Source organism: Acanthaster planci, linkage group LG12 (assembly GCF_054643075.1).
Source record: "Acanthaster planci isolate LZ-2023a linkage group LG12, COTS_SCS, whole genome shotgun sequence".
Lineage (NCBI taxonomy): Eukaryota > Metazoa > Echinodermata > Asteroidea > Valvatida > Acanthasteridae > Acanthaster > Acanthaster planci.
In genome coordinates this window covers 1629068-1646546 of record NC_141788.1, presented here as the reverse complement: position 1 = coordinate 1646546, position 17479 = coordinate 1629068, and the positions used below count along the sequence as shown (strand labels likewise).

At 40.9% G+C, this 17479-nt stretch overlaps 1 protein-coding gene across 9 annotated transcripts in view; it reads left to right on the top strand.

Annotated features, from left to right (window-relative positions):
* Positions 1-9: 9 nt before the first annotated feature.
* LOC110982768 (adhesion G protein-coupled receptor L2-like) overlaps positions 10-17479 on the top strand; it is a 58674-nt gene continuing 41204 nt past the window's right edge. For 3 of the 9 annotated variants that reach the window (XM_022241413.2, XM_022241414.2, XM_022241410.2), the window contains exons 1-2: positions 7298-7605; positions 9144-9438. The gene's annotated coding sequence lies outside the window, so the exon portion shown is untranslated. Of the gene's footprint in view, positions 76-7294; positions 7606-9143; positions 9439-12920; positions 12940-17479 lie in introns of those variants that run through there. The other 6 variants (XM_022241409.2, XM_022241416.2, XM_022241408.2 and 3 more) reach the window with 6 other exon arrangements.

The following is a 17479-nucleotide window of genomic DNA, read 5'->3' as shown; positions in this document are numbered from 1 at the left end:
CCAATATTGGTGGAATGACTTCTGCCATCATAACGTGAAATGCCACTTAATTTGCGACACCTGCACGGTAGCACGGTGAGTGTTCCATTTACTTTTCTAAATTTTATTTTAAAAGAACACCTATTTAGACTGAAGCTTATTACAGTTGTAGGTTTCCTTTCACTTATTCAGTCCTCGATGTTTTGATTGGCCTGTTTTTCTGTGTGAAAATGTGAAAGAGTGTTTTCTCATCTCAGTCCGGGACAGATTCGGAACTTTTCTGTGACAGAGATCACGTTTGTGATATAGCCCACACGTACATGTACGTGTACGGTGGGAGAACCAACGCATCATACGGGAGAAGTTGGCGTCGACTATTCACCTTTAATAAAGGGTGTAAGCATGGTTCCTACACCCGTAGATATACCTTAGTAGAGACTGAACGGGACACACTGGGAATATTTGACACAATATCTCAATATTTCCACTGCTAAATTTGACTTTTAGTAACACACTATTGCTTTCAGATGGCCAATATAGCACTGATCGGTTTCGAGTCAACTCGGACCCAAACCAACTCGGACCCATGCCAACTCGGACCCATGCCAACTCGGACCCATGTCAACTCGGCCCCAATACTAACCCGGACCCACGACCAACTCGGACCCAATACCAACTCGGACCCACGACCAACTCGGACCCACCCTGAGTCAACTCGGACCCAACCCCAGGACCGTGATTAACTTGTTGAAAATTTTTATTTTGTCCTTTTTTACATTTTAGCATTTGGTAAATGACACTTTTGCACTGCATGCTGCCAAGCTGTAACGTCCTCTCTACAGGTTATGCACGGAGACAGTGGCACAGGCTTCCGAGAATTTCTCTGTTTTCCAGATCCAGATCACCAGCAGAAATCGAATCAACTTTCACCAAACAGCCCCCAAAGTTTTGTTGCAATAAAAAGCCACAGATAGGCCCTTCTGATGTACATAAGAGATGCTGCATACATACAACAGATACTGCAGATATACATCAATGTCACGAACATTGACCTTTTATAGTGTCTCATGGTGTTATCCCCCACCTCACTTTTCAATTTTTTTGGCCTGGCAAGTCTTTCACCTCCACCTTGCCCCATCCCCCCCCCAAATACCGGCAAGATTTAGGCAGATGGAGGAATTCATCCATACAGGCCTTAACTGACTGTCCAAATAACGCAAATAGGTTGGTAATTTCGAACAACACAAATCAAATCATTTTAAAATAAAAATGTGGAATATTTCCTATTCAAGTGGCTTAAACTTGGAGACGGTTTTGAAGCGTCGTATGTCTGCTCGCGAGCTCATTATTAATATTTTTTGATCCCACAGTTTCCTATTTTCTACAATAAGACGTGCCATAATCACGAGGGGTCATAGAATTATTTATACAAATCCCGAATTTCGGATTGATAAATTCCGGTTCAGAGTATTTCTTTCACAAAGAGCCACACAATGCGGGCCTATTTTGGATAGAGGCAGGCGGCTACATTCATATAAGCGCATAGTTTTACTAATATTGGGGGGTATCTTCGGGAAAAGGCGAATAGAAAAGTTCATAAAATTGAAACGAAAAGTGACCGATCTGTCCATAATCTTGAATTTCCGGTCTACGGGCGCGTATTTGGTGTGATGCAACCATAAGACTCAATGGGTCCGAGTTGACTCGAGGTGGGTCCGAAACGGCGTGGGTCCGAGTTGGCGTGGGTCCGAGTTGGTTGTGGGTCCGAGATGGTCGTGGGTCCGAGTTAGTATTGGGTCCGAGTTGGCGTGGGTCCGAGTTGGTCGTGGGTCCGAGTTGGCATGGGTCCGAGTTGGAATGTGTCCGAGTTGGTTTGGGTCCGAGTTGACCTGATCCCCACTGATCACTGCAGTGAAAAATTAGTGCTGTCTGTATGGAACTCTAAATTCACATCTTGGCAAGTGGGGACACTTGATTCCGTAAAATCCTCACCAAACTGGGAAATCCAATAAAATTCTGGAATGAGTTCCATATACTGACAACACTTAATGCCCCTGTGCACAAACCTTCAGTGTTTTTAAGTAGGCCTAAATGCTTCAGAATTTTCTTCGCTAAAGTTAACTTTTGAGGACATGTTATCACATTCTGACGGCAGTTATAACATTTTAAGGGAAAAGTAGTGTTGTACGTATGTGGAATTTCCAAAATTCCTGTGCTACAAAGTTAACGCAAAATATGCTTTTTTCTGTGGATGTGAAAGAAGGCACATTGTGTGTACTGGTAGGGTTATAGAAATACATGTAGAGGCAAAGTCTAGGCCTATGCCAATCCACAGATGGGCACACAAATTATTTGCATGTAATGTGGGCAGTCAACGGAGAGTTTGGTAATGGTAGTTTATTATCACAGGAGTAAAATCATGATTGTAATCACTGTGGTGATTGAATGAGATTCTGGTATCATGGCATTATGCTGGTAAGCTCCGGGGTAGATTTAATTTTAGAATTCTGTCTGTTTTCCTCCCTACAGTATACGGAAACAAAAATGCACAGGTGGAAAAACAATCCATTTAAACTCTTCCATGCTACATGTGTGACTGATTTCAACACAGGCCGTTGGACCTAGGTTCTTAGTTAGCAATTTGGCAAAGGTTGAAACTGGTGAAGGTTAGGTAAATAATGATACCATGCTGTGCACTGGTTGATAAAATAAATTATTTTACGTACATGTATGTTACATTTAAAAAAAAAAATAAAATGCATCAGAAACGTAAAACAGAAAACTTGTAAGTCATTTCCCATAAATGAAAAAACCATATGTACAGGTTTTTTTTTCTGGCGGAAATGTACATGTACTGTACATGATATGAACCATGGTACTAGTGCACGGGTCACACTTCATTGATCAGAACACTCCCTAAAGCTATCACTGGCCTCAATCTGAGAATTGAAGCATGAAAGATAAACAAGGTCATACAAGAGGAAACCCCAAACGTTTATCCCATGGTCAAACCACTCTGCTGACCACTAGAGAGGGTCCTCAGGCGTATGGAATTAGTTCCACTGGTACATTGTGGAAGTTAAAAGGCTCCAGACTTTTCAAAGGCCAATAAGGTGATGGTTTGTTTACCCTCAATAGGAGAGTAGATAAGGGTTGGATGTCTGTTCCTTAAAACTCATTATTGTTACACTTTTGTGGTTTTGTTGGAAAACCCAAAAGGTGGAGGCATCTCTTGATCTCGAATGGGGAAAGTGTGCCAGGATCTATCCTTGGTTGAATGTCAAGGCAAGTTGAGCTGATGTAAGTCAGCCTAAGTTACACAGCATGGTTTCTTGTCTTGTTATCTGCCCACTTATCCTGCAGCCAGGCAAAGGCCGATTTGGAAAGTTTCTGCTGGTTATTAAATTTACAAACAGCAATTTTGTTACACGAATCTTTAACATTGGCAAAGAAGTCTTTACATTTCTGTCAAAATTATTTGGTGCAGTGGAAATACGGCCTCCGGTACGCGTAACACCAAAGGGTGTTCATTGCTAGAATTTCCTGGGAGTGGACAGGCAGTTTTCAAGTGTGGCTGGTGAGGAACAGGGAGGTCATCCACTCCTACTGCCCCCTGAGACAGAGTAAAATGATAGAACTATGAATCTGGCCTCCTCTGCCCCCCCTCCCCCCAAAAAAACTTTGCATGAATCTTCACAAAGTTAAAACAAACTCAGGTTTTTGAAACTGAGCTTTGATACCATTGCTCTCTGGCTGCATAAATTATAAAATCCTGTCAATTGACCGTCAAATCACATGTACATGTACAATTAAGTTTGAATATCAGTTCGATATGGTGTGCACTTTTGATGTCACAGTCATGTTTTTCTTACAAGTGACCGCAAAAACTTTAGGTAAGAGCATGAGGTTTGCATTGACACCGTGTGGATTCTCTCTTTTGTGAGTATGTGTGGTTCTGAAACTTTGGTTGGCCGTCGGTACAAAAGTAAAAGAATGTAATTCACACAGTGTTCAAAATCCCACACAGCTAACAGAACATGGAATAACAATACACGCACAACTAAATATTAAATGAAAATCTAACCCTATTTAAAATTAATGGAACAAATGTCAATTTGGAACAAATTGGAGGTACATGTAAAAATCAAAAGCTGACCAAAAGGTGATGTTTCTGCAAACTTTGGCTGACCATACATCGACAAGTTTTAGGGGAATTGAGAGTGGTCTATACAGTGGATTTGGAATACTTTAGTACTTGAGCACATCTCAACCATTTCAGACAGGTGCAATTTTTGAGTTTTGAGCGAACTTTTTGTCAAAAGATGTAGTAACTCTGAGGGGCTTGCAGACTTTTGAGATTGGCCTATGGTAGTGCTCTGTAAAGCATTCAAATAGGCAGCCACACGTATTCTGTGGTTTGTCTAATTTTTGTTCAGCCAGTCTTACATTTCTTCATCTATCCACAGACCTTAAATCTTAGCGATATCCAGTAAATCATCATCCGTCACTTCTAATCATGATCACTGATGACCATGATGACAGAGCATGACCGTTCTCAGTTCATGAAATTTGATCACAGCTGGAGTGCCGTCCAACATGCACAAACACAGGGACGTACACAAATCTTAAATCTTAGTGATATCCAGTAAATCATCATCCGTCACTTCTAATCATGATCACTGATGACCATGATGACAGAGCATGACCGTTCCCAGTTCATGAAATTTGATCACAGCTGGAGCGCCGTCCAACGTGCACAAACACAGGGACGTACACAAACACGTACACGTACGTGCCTGGGTACATGGCTACAATCTGATCACTAAGCTTTATTCTCTTCATGTGCACCTCCCTTCTCATCCTTAACTGTCAAACAGGAATTTCAGCACATGCTCAAATTATGCAGTCTGTTTACTTTACCGCTGTCAGTCCAGCTGATGTTCATGTGCCCGCTGTAAATTGCAACCGTTACATGTGTCAACATGTCTTGTTTTTCCTCCGTACATGTACGTGTATGTACCCACATGTAAAATGTATACGTGTTGCTGCAGTGAGCCATGCATGTAGCCGCATTCACTCCCACGCAAAGGCAATCACCATTCATGCAATCTAAACTTCTGGAGATAAATTTTGAGAAATCTCAAAAAACACTTCTAGCATCTACCTGTAAGTAAAAACAGAATAGACTCAAAGAGCTGTAGCAATACGATAGATTCCCCTGTACTTTTTCCTGGCCCTTCAGTTTGCTGTCCTTTATCCTGCCTCTTGTCAACAACTCTCTGCTCTTCAGTGATTGAACGAGCTGAGTAATATGTACACGTTGTATGCTGAGGGTAGGGTGTTTTGATAGGAAACAGCTCCATTTTGCTAGCTGTCTCTGGCATTCATATTTGAAGCAAAATGATTCTAGCTTTTGATTTGCAGCTTTCTACTGGGAGCTATGGCAGCCTGCTGGGTAAACCACAGTTTTTGACCAGTTTACATCGCCATAGTGGATTTGGTCTCATGGGAAATTATAGTTTGCTTAGGGGACATACCCAGAGGACAAATTTTGAATCCAACATTCCGACCCAGAAACCGTCCTTATGAAAAGTGCTGGTGGCTTTCTGTAAGGCTTTCAAAACTCAATTGTTGGACACCGCTCAAGTTTCTATGACTCAACTGGAGTGGAGAATTGGCTTCCCGCTAAGGCTGCCCTAAATGCCAAATGATATCAACACAGATCGGAGGCAGACGTTTTCACATTCCGTCGTAGGGTTCAGTTTGCGGTGTTGGTTCTACAAACCCAATTTGATGAATCTTTTCCAACCCGCTGTGTTTTCACCCAGAATTTTAGATGTGGCCCGCCTTTTGTACAAGTTTGTATTTGTCAACCTCTGGGAATTTTTCAATCAGTGGCTCAAGTTCTCAAAGAAATTATACACCTACCGATACATATATATGGGTTGCAATTTGACAAGCAAACAGTTCCATTTTTCTTAGATTTTGATTCCAAAGTGTGAGTCAATGCTTTCCTTTGGGAAAATGTTAAGGTCAGAGCGTTTGTTCATAGTCAGGAAGGAAGGAGGCAGACTGTGAGAAAACTTGTAAGACATTCTGCAAGTCTGACAGAGAAAGATTATCGTAAATTTGAATGCAGGCCAAATCAAAAGTAGAGAGAGGGACAAGTACAGAGGTGAAAAGAAAACTTACAGGGTTGAAATGACGCACTCACGTCACTCTACCGAGAACTAACAATAATGCATTTCAAATTTAAAGGTACAGCGTCGTAAACTAAAAATTTTATGCATTGTCAGAGGAATCAGGTTTAATTTACAGACCCAGGTGAAAAAAGGTCTCAGGGAAAAAAACTTTCAGAAGTGTAGTCTTTATTTTGCTTACATCAGGATAGTTATGAGTACCTTGGGTTATTTGTAAATGGTCATTGAACTTTGTGTAAACGATTAACTGGGACAAACCCAGTCTTCCTCAGGAAAATGTTTCCCATAAATTCTGTAATTGCTGGGTAATCTTATCCCAGAATTGATGAAATTTGTATTGTGTCTGTCAGCCTGCGGTTTCTCCGCTCACATTCACCGTGGTTTGGTTAATAATTTTCATTGGTGACTGTAAATGTTTTACAACTTCCAGGAGAGAGTGAGTGAGTCATTTTCTCATCATGCATATTTGCAAAGCTTATTAGGTTTGACCTGTCAAGAAGGCCTAGTTACATAGACAGCCAGTTGGCCTGAGGTATATCGTGTACGTGCTCATAAATTTGTTATACCTTACACTGCTAAATTATCTTATTTAAAGGAGCAGAAATATGTATACAGTTCTGATACATATGCCTTTAACAAATAGCAGGTGCCTATATGGTTGGCCTTAGAGAGGACTTTAATACACTGTAAATTAAACTTAAATTAAGTTTAATAAAAATACTATCCATGGACACAATGGAGATGAATTTCATTTGGAATGAATTGGATTGATATTGCTTTAAAATTTCTGTGAATCTTCCCCCCATAATTTTGGATAGTTTCTGCACAAAGATTATGCATACAATACTAACCTCTTTATGACTCGCTGACTGTGTGTAATGTACATGTACAGCAAACATTCTGTAAGTGAACATGGAATGTGTGCATGGGTACCGGTACCCATAATGCCTCCTGTCTGGTGATTAAATTCAATTATTGAATGGGTCATTTGAATGTGAACTTGTACTGCAGATTGTCCCTTCATTGTTACCCCTCCAATTCAATGGAACGATCCCACCTTTGTTAGTTATGTGTGCTGGAGCATAATACCCTGATGTTATTATAGACCAGTTCACCGCCCTGAAAGGTGATATCACTCAGCCTGTGCATTTATATGGTGTCTGGCTACAGACTGAAGGGTTAGTATCCAGGATTATGTGGATTTCTTGCTGGCTGTATTCGGATCTCCCACTGCTCAAGTCGCAAATTGGTTTGTGTGTTGGGAGAGGGAGGATAACACCAAGTACTGTACATGTGCCGTGACTATCAAGGGTGTTCCCTGACTATTCAATGGATCTGTACTCACATGGGAGATGTACAAGGTATTTTTGGACTGGCTGCTGAATTTGGATCATAGATGTTTGGATTGACATCTGGAACGTTCTCTGTGAGTAATCCAGCATTAGTGGATTGATTTGGAGGTTTAAAGTGCACTAGGTACTAACATTGATTTGTAGGGTTTCTTAGGAATTTGGTTGATCATTGGTCAAGCGGTTTTGGTTTTGAGCAGTTTAACAGGCATGAATTGGAACTGATTAAGATTTTACTTTGTTTCCTTCAGTTTTTGGATTTGAATTTGCTAAGAAGCACTGAAGAGTGCCAAATTGTTTTGTACTGGCTCATAATCAAAACAAGTGTTGGACTGCTTTATCTGTACAGATTGCATTTGATTTATTTGTTATTCCAGTGAAGTGGATGGAGAGTGGATGGCATTTACATTTTTGTGCACTGATTATCATATTTAGCCCAGTCAGTTTACATTCAACAGTGTTCAAAAGTCTCTGATTTACACGTAAGAAATCATCTCACAACTGGTATGAATCTAGGATGTAATTTATTTCCTTAACCTGATGAGTGCCACTTGGCAGAAAATCATACTCTGTCCTGGTTGCCTAGGTTACTGTCAGTTTCTGCAGCTTTCTTAGTCATGACACAGTTTTATCAATAAGCCCACCGAGTCTTGTAGTTGTACTGAGCTACGATCTACATGTATACACGAGACTACAGCTAAACACAAGTTAGTGAGTTAATCACAAGTTGAAGTTGAGGGACACATGGCCCTTTGCTGTGTCATATTTGTTTGGAAGAACTGCTCCTTTTTTTCAAAAGGATCACACTTTGGACATAAAGCCTGTACTACTACTAAGCCATTAGGCAGTGGCTTTCATCATTAGCTGACATACATAGTGCAGTATACATCATTGCCAGCTGTGTAGCCACAAGTTTTTTTTCCATCATATGGCTCTTTGTTTTTTTTAGTACTGGCCTACACAAATGTAGACAAATGCAGCCGCTCAGGGATTAAGGATCATGAATACATTAAAAACTCTAGTCAATTCTGGGAAAGGAAGGAAAATCCACTTGAGCCCATTCAGTTTGCTGAGCTTCATGTTCCAGACTGAGTGGTTCAAGAGTTCTGGGAAGTACATGTTCTGTACTGCACATGGACAGCCTACACTATGTACATGTACCGGCCTTGTGTAAGGTGGGTTTATAAACGGGATGAAACATGTTCAGTATAGGGCCTTGGGGCACATTCACAACTGGCTGTGAACTTTGCTGCCTTCACCTATTCTGGTAGGCTGGCTTTGTACAAATGCATTTGTAAAGTACTGGGCTGCATGTACATGTACCTGTTCGCGTGTTAAAATGTAGGTGATGCATGGACTCCCACAATGCAGTCTAGACATTCTTAACAAAAAGAAATTATCCTGTCAATGTCATAATGGCCTGTGTATTCACTGCAGGTGTTATAGTCTGGTTGCTTGTAACCTGAAACAAAATTTGATAGGTTGGATGGAAACATGTAACACCTTGTAGAGTTGAAAACTTATATTTCTCATAAGTTTTTGTGGATGAAAATTGATAAGGAATTTGTTGCAAGTTACAATACATTACTCTTTTTTCCCAATTTTTTTCCTGCAGAATTTGCTCATCGAACCGTGTTGCTAGCAAGTGTGACATACGGGATGTAATCATCAGTTAATATGTGACCAATTCACTCAACGTTGTCAACCCGCTTACCCGCTGTTGTGCGTGCTTGCTATACAAGGGGTAGAACTCATTGTTCCCTGGAAAACCACTGCTTCAGATTATAGAGAAGCCTTTCCATTGCCTTTTATTGCTCACCGAACCTACTAGTGTTCCCTACAAATAAACCCAGCCCATGAGGGGAAAGAACTTGGCCTATTGTGTTGTGGTCATGCACCTGGTCTGACTGGTGAGTGTAAAGCTTTATTATTCCTTGTTTCATTTGATTTGGAAACCCACTCATAAAAATGAAGCATACATGTCTGCATGATTTAAGATTACCATTAATTGGGCAATACTGTTTAATGTGGTTATTCAAGTGGTTATTCAGAATTTGCATCTTGGCATGAACAGAAAAAAAGCTCTTTTTAGCTTGTTATAGTTGAGCTCTGAAGACAAATGACACTGCGTTCGATTTGGAGGCTTTCGTATTTCTTTGAACGGATAAAATCAGAGAAAATATATTTTCCCCAGTGGTGCTTTTTAAGTACATACCCAATAGTTATACATGTACTTAGTTACTGCTTGGAAACTTTTTCCAGGCAGATCAGAAAACTACCAAGTATGCACATGCCCATGGACATGTGGGGCTTACAGTGCTTCATTGCCACTGGTACTCTCCTGTCGTTCTAACAGTCACAGAGGGTCAAAAATTCCTTCCATATCTCTTGCTGCAGTACCTCCTAGACATACACATAGGTATCACAAGTCATTTGACTGAGTTAGACTGATGGAACAACTGTGCAGTATACTGTGCACCTTTGCCCAGGAGTAAACACAAGAACAAATGCTGAACGTATCATTTCTGTCTTGGGTGCTGTAGGGACCAGTACCACAGTGCAATGTACATTGAAAATACATGTACCACGCAAAGCCAACAGACACTGTGATTCACCCCCTTGGGCCCACCAGTGCACCTTTGGTGTGTATTATTTTAGCTGTGAACCATGGCCTTCACTTTTTCAACACCCCTATTCTTTGACCCCAGGTCACTACAGTCATGGACAAAGAATTTGTTACATAGTAAAAGCCTGCAAGTCCTCAATGGTGTTGTTACTGGCAGGCCAGCCTTGCCTACCTGGACTTGTGTGAATAGACTCGACTTCTGAATTTCAACTGTTCATAGTTGACATGCATACACTTTGTGCCTGCCCCTAAAGTACCAGTATGAAATATGAAATGCATTGGGTATGTTTTATTTCACCCTTGCCGTAGTGAAGCCAAAACCATCCCATTGGAGGCATTTTTGTTGGATTATGGCAGTGACAATAGGAATTATGTGACTTGTTTGATCTTGTTGGATTTTCAGCAAAATCCCTACCACCACAAGGGTTGTTCACTATATATTTATTTTGTACATTGCACATGTATGTGTAGGCCTTTCATTGCTTGTACAGCAGGCTTAGATATTAAAAAAAAGTATTTGTATAAGATACCGGTACATATACATGTACTACCATACATGTACATGTAATCATGCACTTTGGTCCATATACGTGAATGAATAAAACATGTGCCAGCCATTTGTATGTTACATGTATAGTCAAGGGTGGATTGGAGGGGTGGGGCAGTGGGAGCCCATGGCACACCCCTCCCCTCCTGCAAAAAACTTAGTGAATTTTGTTTTTTAAATCTAAAAGAAGATACTATTAAGTGTGGAGGTTGTTTTGTACGGACAGAGCCATTTTGTTCAGGAAATTGTTTCTGACTGAGTAGCTGCTTAATTGTGACTGGTATTATGCAAAAGTGTACCGCGGACACTGCATACTGGTTTTGACACCCCCCCCCAAAAAAATTGGGTCTGGATCTGGCCTTGTTTAAGGTAAACTTGCACATGTGTGCCTTTACTCTCTGAGGTTTAATTTGCCATATTGTCAGCGTGCCCTATTGGATGCAAACACCTGCATTGTTAGAACAACAAGGAAATACATTGATGTCACCTCAGTTGGTTCTCCAAAGTAATGCAACCCAGCAAAAGTAACTCAACTTCAAAACTGTAATAATCTAAGTCATAGAGTTGGGAAGTCACTGACACGTCAGTCTGATCATATTTCAGTGTCCCGTTCCATTTCCATTGGTTCCTTCATCATGGGAACCAACTCTGTCACTTAGTCCCTACCATGGGAAATCAGTAATCCTAGTAATCAAAAGTACACTGAAACCAATTATCTTCATCTCTCTGCCAATTAAGGAAAATTGATGTAAACACCCATAGTAGGTCTGTGCACCCTGACGAAAATTACCCAGATTTGATTGGTCACGGAAGACTTGCTTGCCATGTCTTGAGTTAAGAGATGAGATAAAAAAAAAAAACCAGCGAATAAAACTGGTCACATGTATGACGTGGAAAGGTTAATGTACATGTAACAGTATACTGGAAGAACTATATACATGTACGTATACATGTACATGTATTTACAGTCGAACACGCTTAATACAAGCTTGAGGGACTCTCCAAAATCCTTGTCAATGCAGTAAACCTCGTGTTATACGTGTTGACACTTATCCCATTCATGGAACGCAAGCGTGGCACCAGCAAGCATTGCTATAAATACATGTACACTACGGCAATGTATACATACTGCAAGCCTACATGTACATGTACATGTAGGCCTACACTAGGATACGCTAGATGCAGTGGATTAGTATTCACTACATGTACAGGTATACATGTACATGTATATGTATTCACATATTCATGTACATGTACATGTGTGTATTCACATGTACATTCACATGTATGTATCCACATGTACATTCACATGTACATGTATGTATTCACATGTACATGTATGTGTATTATTACATGTACAGCACATGTACATGTACATGTTACATCTGCAGACTCTGTTACACATGTACAAGTGCATGTACCAAAAAGCTTCAGTCTGCTTCAGTCAGATCAAGTTTACATTGTTACAGGAAGTGAATTGTCTGGCAATTGGAGTCAATCACTGGAAATACAGGAAGTTATTAGATGACTGTCTAAAATGTTGAGTGACACGTCAGTTCGCTGAAGTCAAAATGTGGGCAGTTGATATAAGTTATGTCAGTGTCGGAAATTGATGTGACTGAGGTTTCACGAATGAAGGTATTTCATAGAAACAGTGATGCAATGAAAAATGAATAACGCTGTGTTATGTAAATACACAGTGTATGGTTATGCACACTTGTGGTGTGGTTGCTTCTATTGTGTGGTTTGGTTTATCCTTTTCACACCCTACATGTTGGACTGTTCAACATCGCAAAAAAATGTTTGAGATATGCCAGAGGTGGCCTGCACAAGTATTCATCATGAACTGAAATTTGCTGATTTGAATAGGACTTCGACATTCAGCTATGCGTATTTCTCGCCTTTTTTGATTTTTTTTTTGCCTATAACTTAGGCCTACCCTCTTTGACAATTTACAGACAGCAAATTCAAACAGGACTTACGTACGGTACCACGTTGCAGCAGCATGCATTTTTTCCTTCAGCGCAGGCATTGAATATCATTTGAAGTTGTCAGCTGTTGTCGTAAAACTTGCTCTGTGCGTTTGATTTACGGCAATCTGGGATCTTCATCTAAATGAAAGGTCATGTAGAGGTACACTCTTTGTGGTCTCATCATCAGGGAGTGGACATTAGCACTGCGCAGTTTCAGTTTGTGTAGGATGCCTATTACACTGGCAGATGTGTAAAGTTTTCTGCGGTAAGCCCTTTTCAAGTTTTCTTTATTATTTCAGTTTTTAGACAAAATGCATGTACGTTGGTAGATGTGAGTACACATGTACCAGCACTGGTATGCTGCTAAATTAATTTTTCCTTTAGCCTAAAATTTCAAGCAAAACTATCTGGATCCGCTGACCATTTAACCCCAAAACTAAGATACAGTATGCAGTCACAAGATTTTTGACAGTCATTGTTCAATATGTACATGTACCCAAATGTGCGCGGAAACATGCATGTCTTTGAAGTCTCACATCATTCTAGCGCACATGAAAATGCCAATAAGACCTAGACTCGAAAATGCACGGGCATCCATGGACATGGTTTGTCTCCTAAAATGCCTTTGCCCGTCAAGTTACCGGTGCGTCACTTGAAAAACATCTATTCAGGCAAAAAAAAATTCACAGGGGTATAATTTCAGCTTTCCATTAGTGTTCCATTTCCAGAGGAATTTTGTGCAGAGGTCTTGTGGCATGTGGGTCAAGTGAAATGAATTGGGCATCGCATTCAAGCTTGATTTCCAACACCCCTGAATTTGGGTGAGAGTTGCACTGTGAAAATACCGCTAGTGTGGGATAGGTCAGGAAACAGGAAGCATTTTTGGCCTCATGATACAACAAGATTGCCTGAATTATCAAAATTATACCTGATTATAACCAGAACTATTTGGAACACAAAGACAAAGAAAACAAAATTCATGGAGACTTCCCAATTTGCTTTCTGTGAGAGTACATGCTTTACACGGTGTTCTGCACAGTGAAAGCTGAATTTGACATTCCAGACTTTTCTCTGAGCCTGAGAGGTATTTCATTAATCAAAGTTCATCATTTCAAAGTCTCTGGGTTTTTGTGTTTTGAGTTTACCATGTACATGTGTACCAAACCCCCAAGACTGCTGTACATACATGTAGGACTGTAGGGCATGTAGGCGCCTTGTGGTAATGGGAAGAAGAGTTGTGCTTAGTTACCGGGCACGCAACTTGCTTAAGAGCAGACATGATCAGTTTCACAGATCAGTAGTGTTGGTCACGCCTCAGCCTTGTCACTAGGTTCAGAAAACCTGCATAATATAGTCAATTCTAGTTGAATACATACACGTACAAAATATGTAAATAACAGAGTTGCAGGGACTACATGTAGACAGACTGCTGTTTAAATACTTCGTTATACAAGAAAGAGAAAAACAAAACACAAGAATTCAAGAAATCGGGGGTCTCAAAATTTGCTTTTTATAAGAGTGTTTATATCGAGAGTCTACCGTGTTTGTTTTTCTACATGCAAATTTTCCAAGTTCCTTGACCGAAGGCTGTTTGATCAGTGACAAAAAATGTGTTGCTAATATTGCCGCAGAAAATTGAGTGTAATCTGATCATGGCTCGCACCATGAGTAATGCAATCGCTCGTGAGCGTTACAGCTTTGTGGAATGTCACGTGTGATTGATTGAGATCATAAAAACTGGAAAAAAATTGAAACTGGCCAGGAAGTCCAGAGGATGAGTGAACCAAATTTATTATTTCCCCTTGAGCAAGAAAGGCAGCAATTAAGCCTTTGCAGGAACCAAATCTGTTCCTGTGGTGTTGTAGGGCCAGGGGGTTGTGGGGTTAAGAAAGCAGAATGTGACCCCTCCAGGCATGCCAAAGAGGTGATTGGTCCTCCTCTGGCTGGCATGGGGCGTGGGACACACCCCAACGGCAGTGAGCACCTGGTGAGAACTGGCAGGAGACTTGTTCCGCTTGGTTTTTTCCCCTCAGTAGGTTGAACCAGAGAGGTCGGAAGGAAACATGGACCGGAGGATGACCTTGCTGTTGTGCTTCTAGGGAGGTAGGGGTAGTTGATTGTGGATCTACCTGTGTGGCATAGTTTCCTAACTGTTTGTTAATGGTCCAAGGCACAATGTAGAAATCTGGTAGTCCAAACATTGCGTATTTTCAAAACAGTTAGAAAAGAATAGGAAAAAAAGCAAAAACAAAATAAAATAAAGCAACAATCATCCTAAAGAAATTTTCCTACCTGTAGTACATGTACAGTGTAGTTGAAAAAAGAACATCAACATGTACATGTAAGTGAACACTTGAAAAAGTTCAGACTATCATTATTACTGGGGCAAAGGAAAACAGCAGATCTGTCTGAATGTTCTTGTCTCCGGGGGGAGGTTCAGTTTGAAGTAACGTAAGCTTGCTTTCCAGTTTTCCACCCTCCTTAAACCCAGACCTCTACATACATGTCCTTCCACCCAATGCAGTCAAGTCATGATGCGATTAAACAAATCAGAGACCAGATAGCAAATCAGACCAGCATTTCTGACTTCTGTTACTCTTTCTTTGGGTGAGCAGCCTTCTTGATTGATGTCCAAATAATGTCTCAACACAACGCTTATTACTCCTTAGCGGTGCCTTATAGCTATCACACACACGCACGTAAAAATCATAACAGAACTTGCAAGTGAGAAGATGGATGGTGTAATTTCCCTTGGCCGCAGCAAACCAGCTATCAAGTTTCTGCTCGCTGTGTTCCTATTTATTTGTGGATCGTCAAGTGCAGTTTCGACAATAAATCATGATACATTAACTATTTGATAGCAGATACGTGGTGCTATGAAATCATCAATCATTCTGATCCAGCGGGCTCCTCTGTCTGCCTGGCGGGGTTGAAGCTCTTGGAGAGAGCAGAGTGATGGGTTGGAAAATATTAAAATTGCAAATTGCCTAGTAATAGAAAAATGCAATATCATGCGAGCACATGTGCAAACAGACTTGTTAAGTTTCATCAGTGCGTGCCAGTCGGCTGGTAACCGAATTACCGTAGGTCTGTGATCTACATGTACATGCACAATGTAGGCATATCGTCAACCCTAACCATTCTGAATCCAACATGCATACTATGCATTATTTCAGTGGTCCCTAGGGGAGTTAGGGTTAATGTACATTTCCCTGTTCAGGCTCGGTTCTAGCCAGATGCAATCCACACAAAAAAGTCTGGTTCAAGTGGAAAAATGAACCTACCCATGTGTTGAAACCACTGTGCCTATAGTAACTTGAACTTGTACAGTGAAGTGTGCACTTCATGGCATTGCCACATAATGTGAAACACATTATTGGCGAGAATGGTCTCAATGTTAACCCTAACAGTCCTCAATCCTTCACCTGTTGGAGGACTGAGGAGTGTTAGGGTTAATGTTAAAACCTCGTGTGGGGCTCATTTTCCCATTAAGTTAGTCGTCTGTGGCAATAGCCATTGCGTAGCCCAACCCAGCCAACCGAAACAAGAAACTCTGTGAAATGGAATTACGATGATACTTCTGCCATCTGCTGCTCCTTCTTTCTGTGAGGCTTCAAATCCCAGGGCACACTTGTCATCATCGTAATTCAATGAAAGACTAAATGCATCTGGCCCTGTGTCTGGACACATTAAAAAAAAACAAAACATGTCCTCGTCAAGTCTGTATTCAGGACTCGGTATTCCCTTCAACGGGCAGCTATTCCCTTCAACGGGCAGCTATTCCCTTCAACGGGCAGCTATTCCCTTCAACGGGCAGCTATTCCCTTCAACGGGCAGCTATTCCCTTCAACGGGCAGCTATTCCCTTCAACGGGCAGCTATTCCCTTCAACGGGCAGCTTTTACATGCATTGATGCAGTTTCTTTGTTTTGTTGAGATGTCATTTTGTGATGTCAAAACGCGGTCTAAAATTTGACATCAACAGGTTTTAAAAAACATGTATCAGTACAAGCACTGGATAAAGATAATGGTTAATATACATGTAATTGAACTGAAATTTCTGTGGACTCGGAGTGCATACATGTATTTGTAAACAAGAACATGGAGTGTATCCCTTCCTCCGTGATAAAAATGAGACTTGGCATGTATGCATGCACACGTACATGATTTACCTGTACTGGTGTGTAGACATGTACATCACATTGGGCAAGGACACTGCTCAGTTACGGGTACAAGTACACTGTATGTTGCAAGTACACTCCTTGCTTAATAAGATGTTATGGCCTGCTTTTACGTTTTAGTGAAGACATCTTTCAAGCTGAGACACAGTGGGGATAATTACTGTCATCGTTGGGATTGTGTGACTATCATACAGGGTAACCCTAACAGTCATGCTTGGTTAAGTATCCAGACACCCAGGAGCCATCAATACAGGGGTACATGTATGCACTTGCCACCTCTTCTCATCGGCCTGGCTGTGTAATTAATTACATTTAGTACATGTACATGTAGATTCCTCCCTGTGGGATAAAACTTTTTGTACTGTGCACATGCATTCCAAATTACACCATGATTTTTGTATTGGATTAGGAACAGTGCAGCCATTCTGTGGATCATTTAAAATGAAGGGACTGGTTCAGCCAATGTTTGTTCCTCCGTTTCCAGTGATCAGTACAATTTGCAGTTAGCATGCACTTTGATACACTTGTCATGCTCTCCTGCACCGTAGTTGTGGGGACATACACTCGACATTTCACCTATTTTGTGGGAACCGAAAACATTGTGGGGACTCAGAAATGTCCCCAC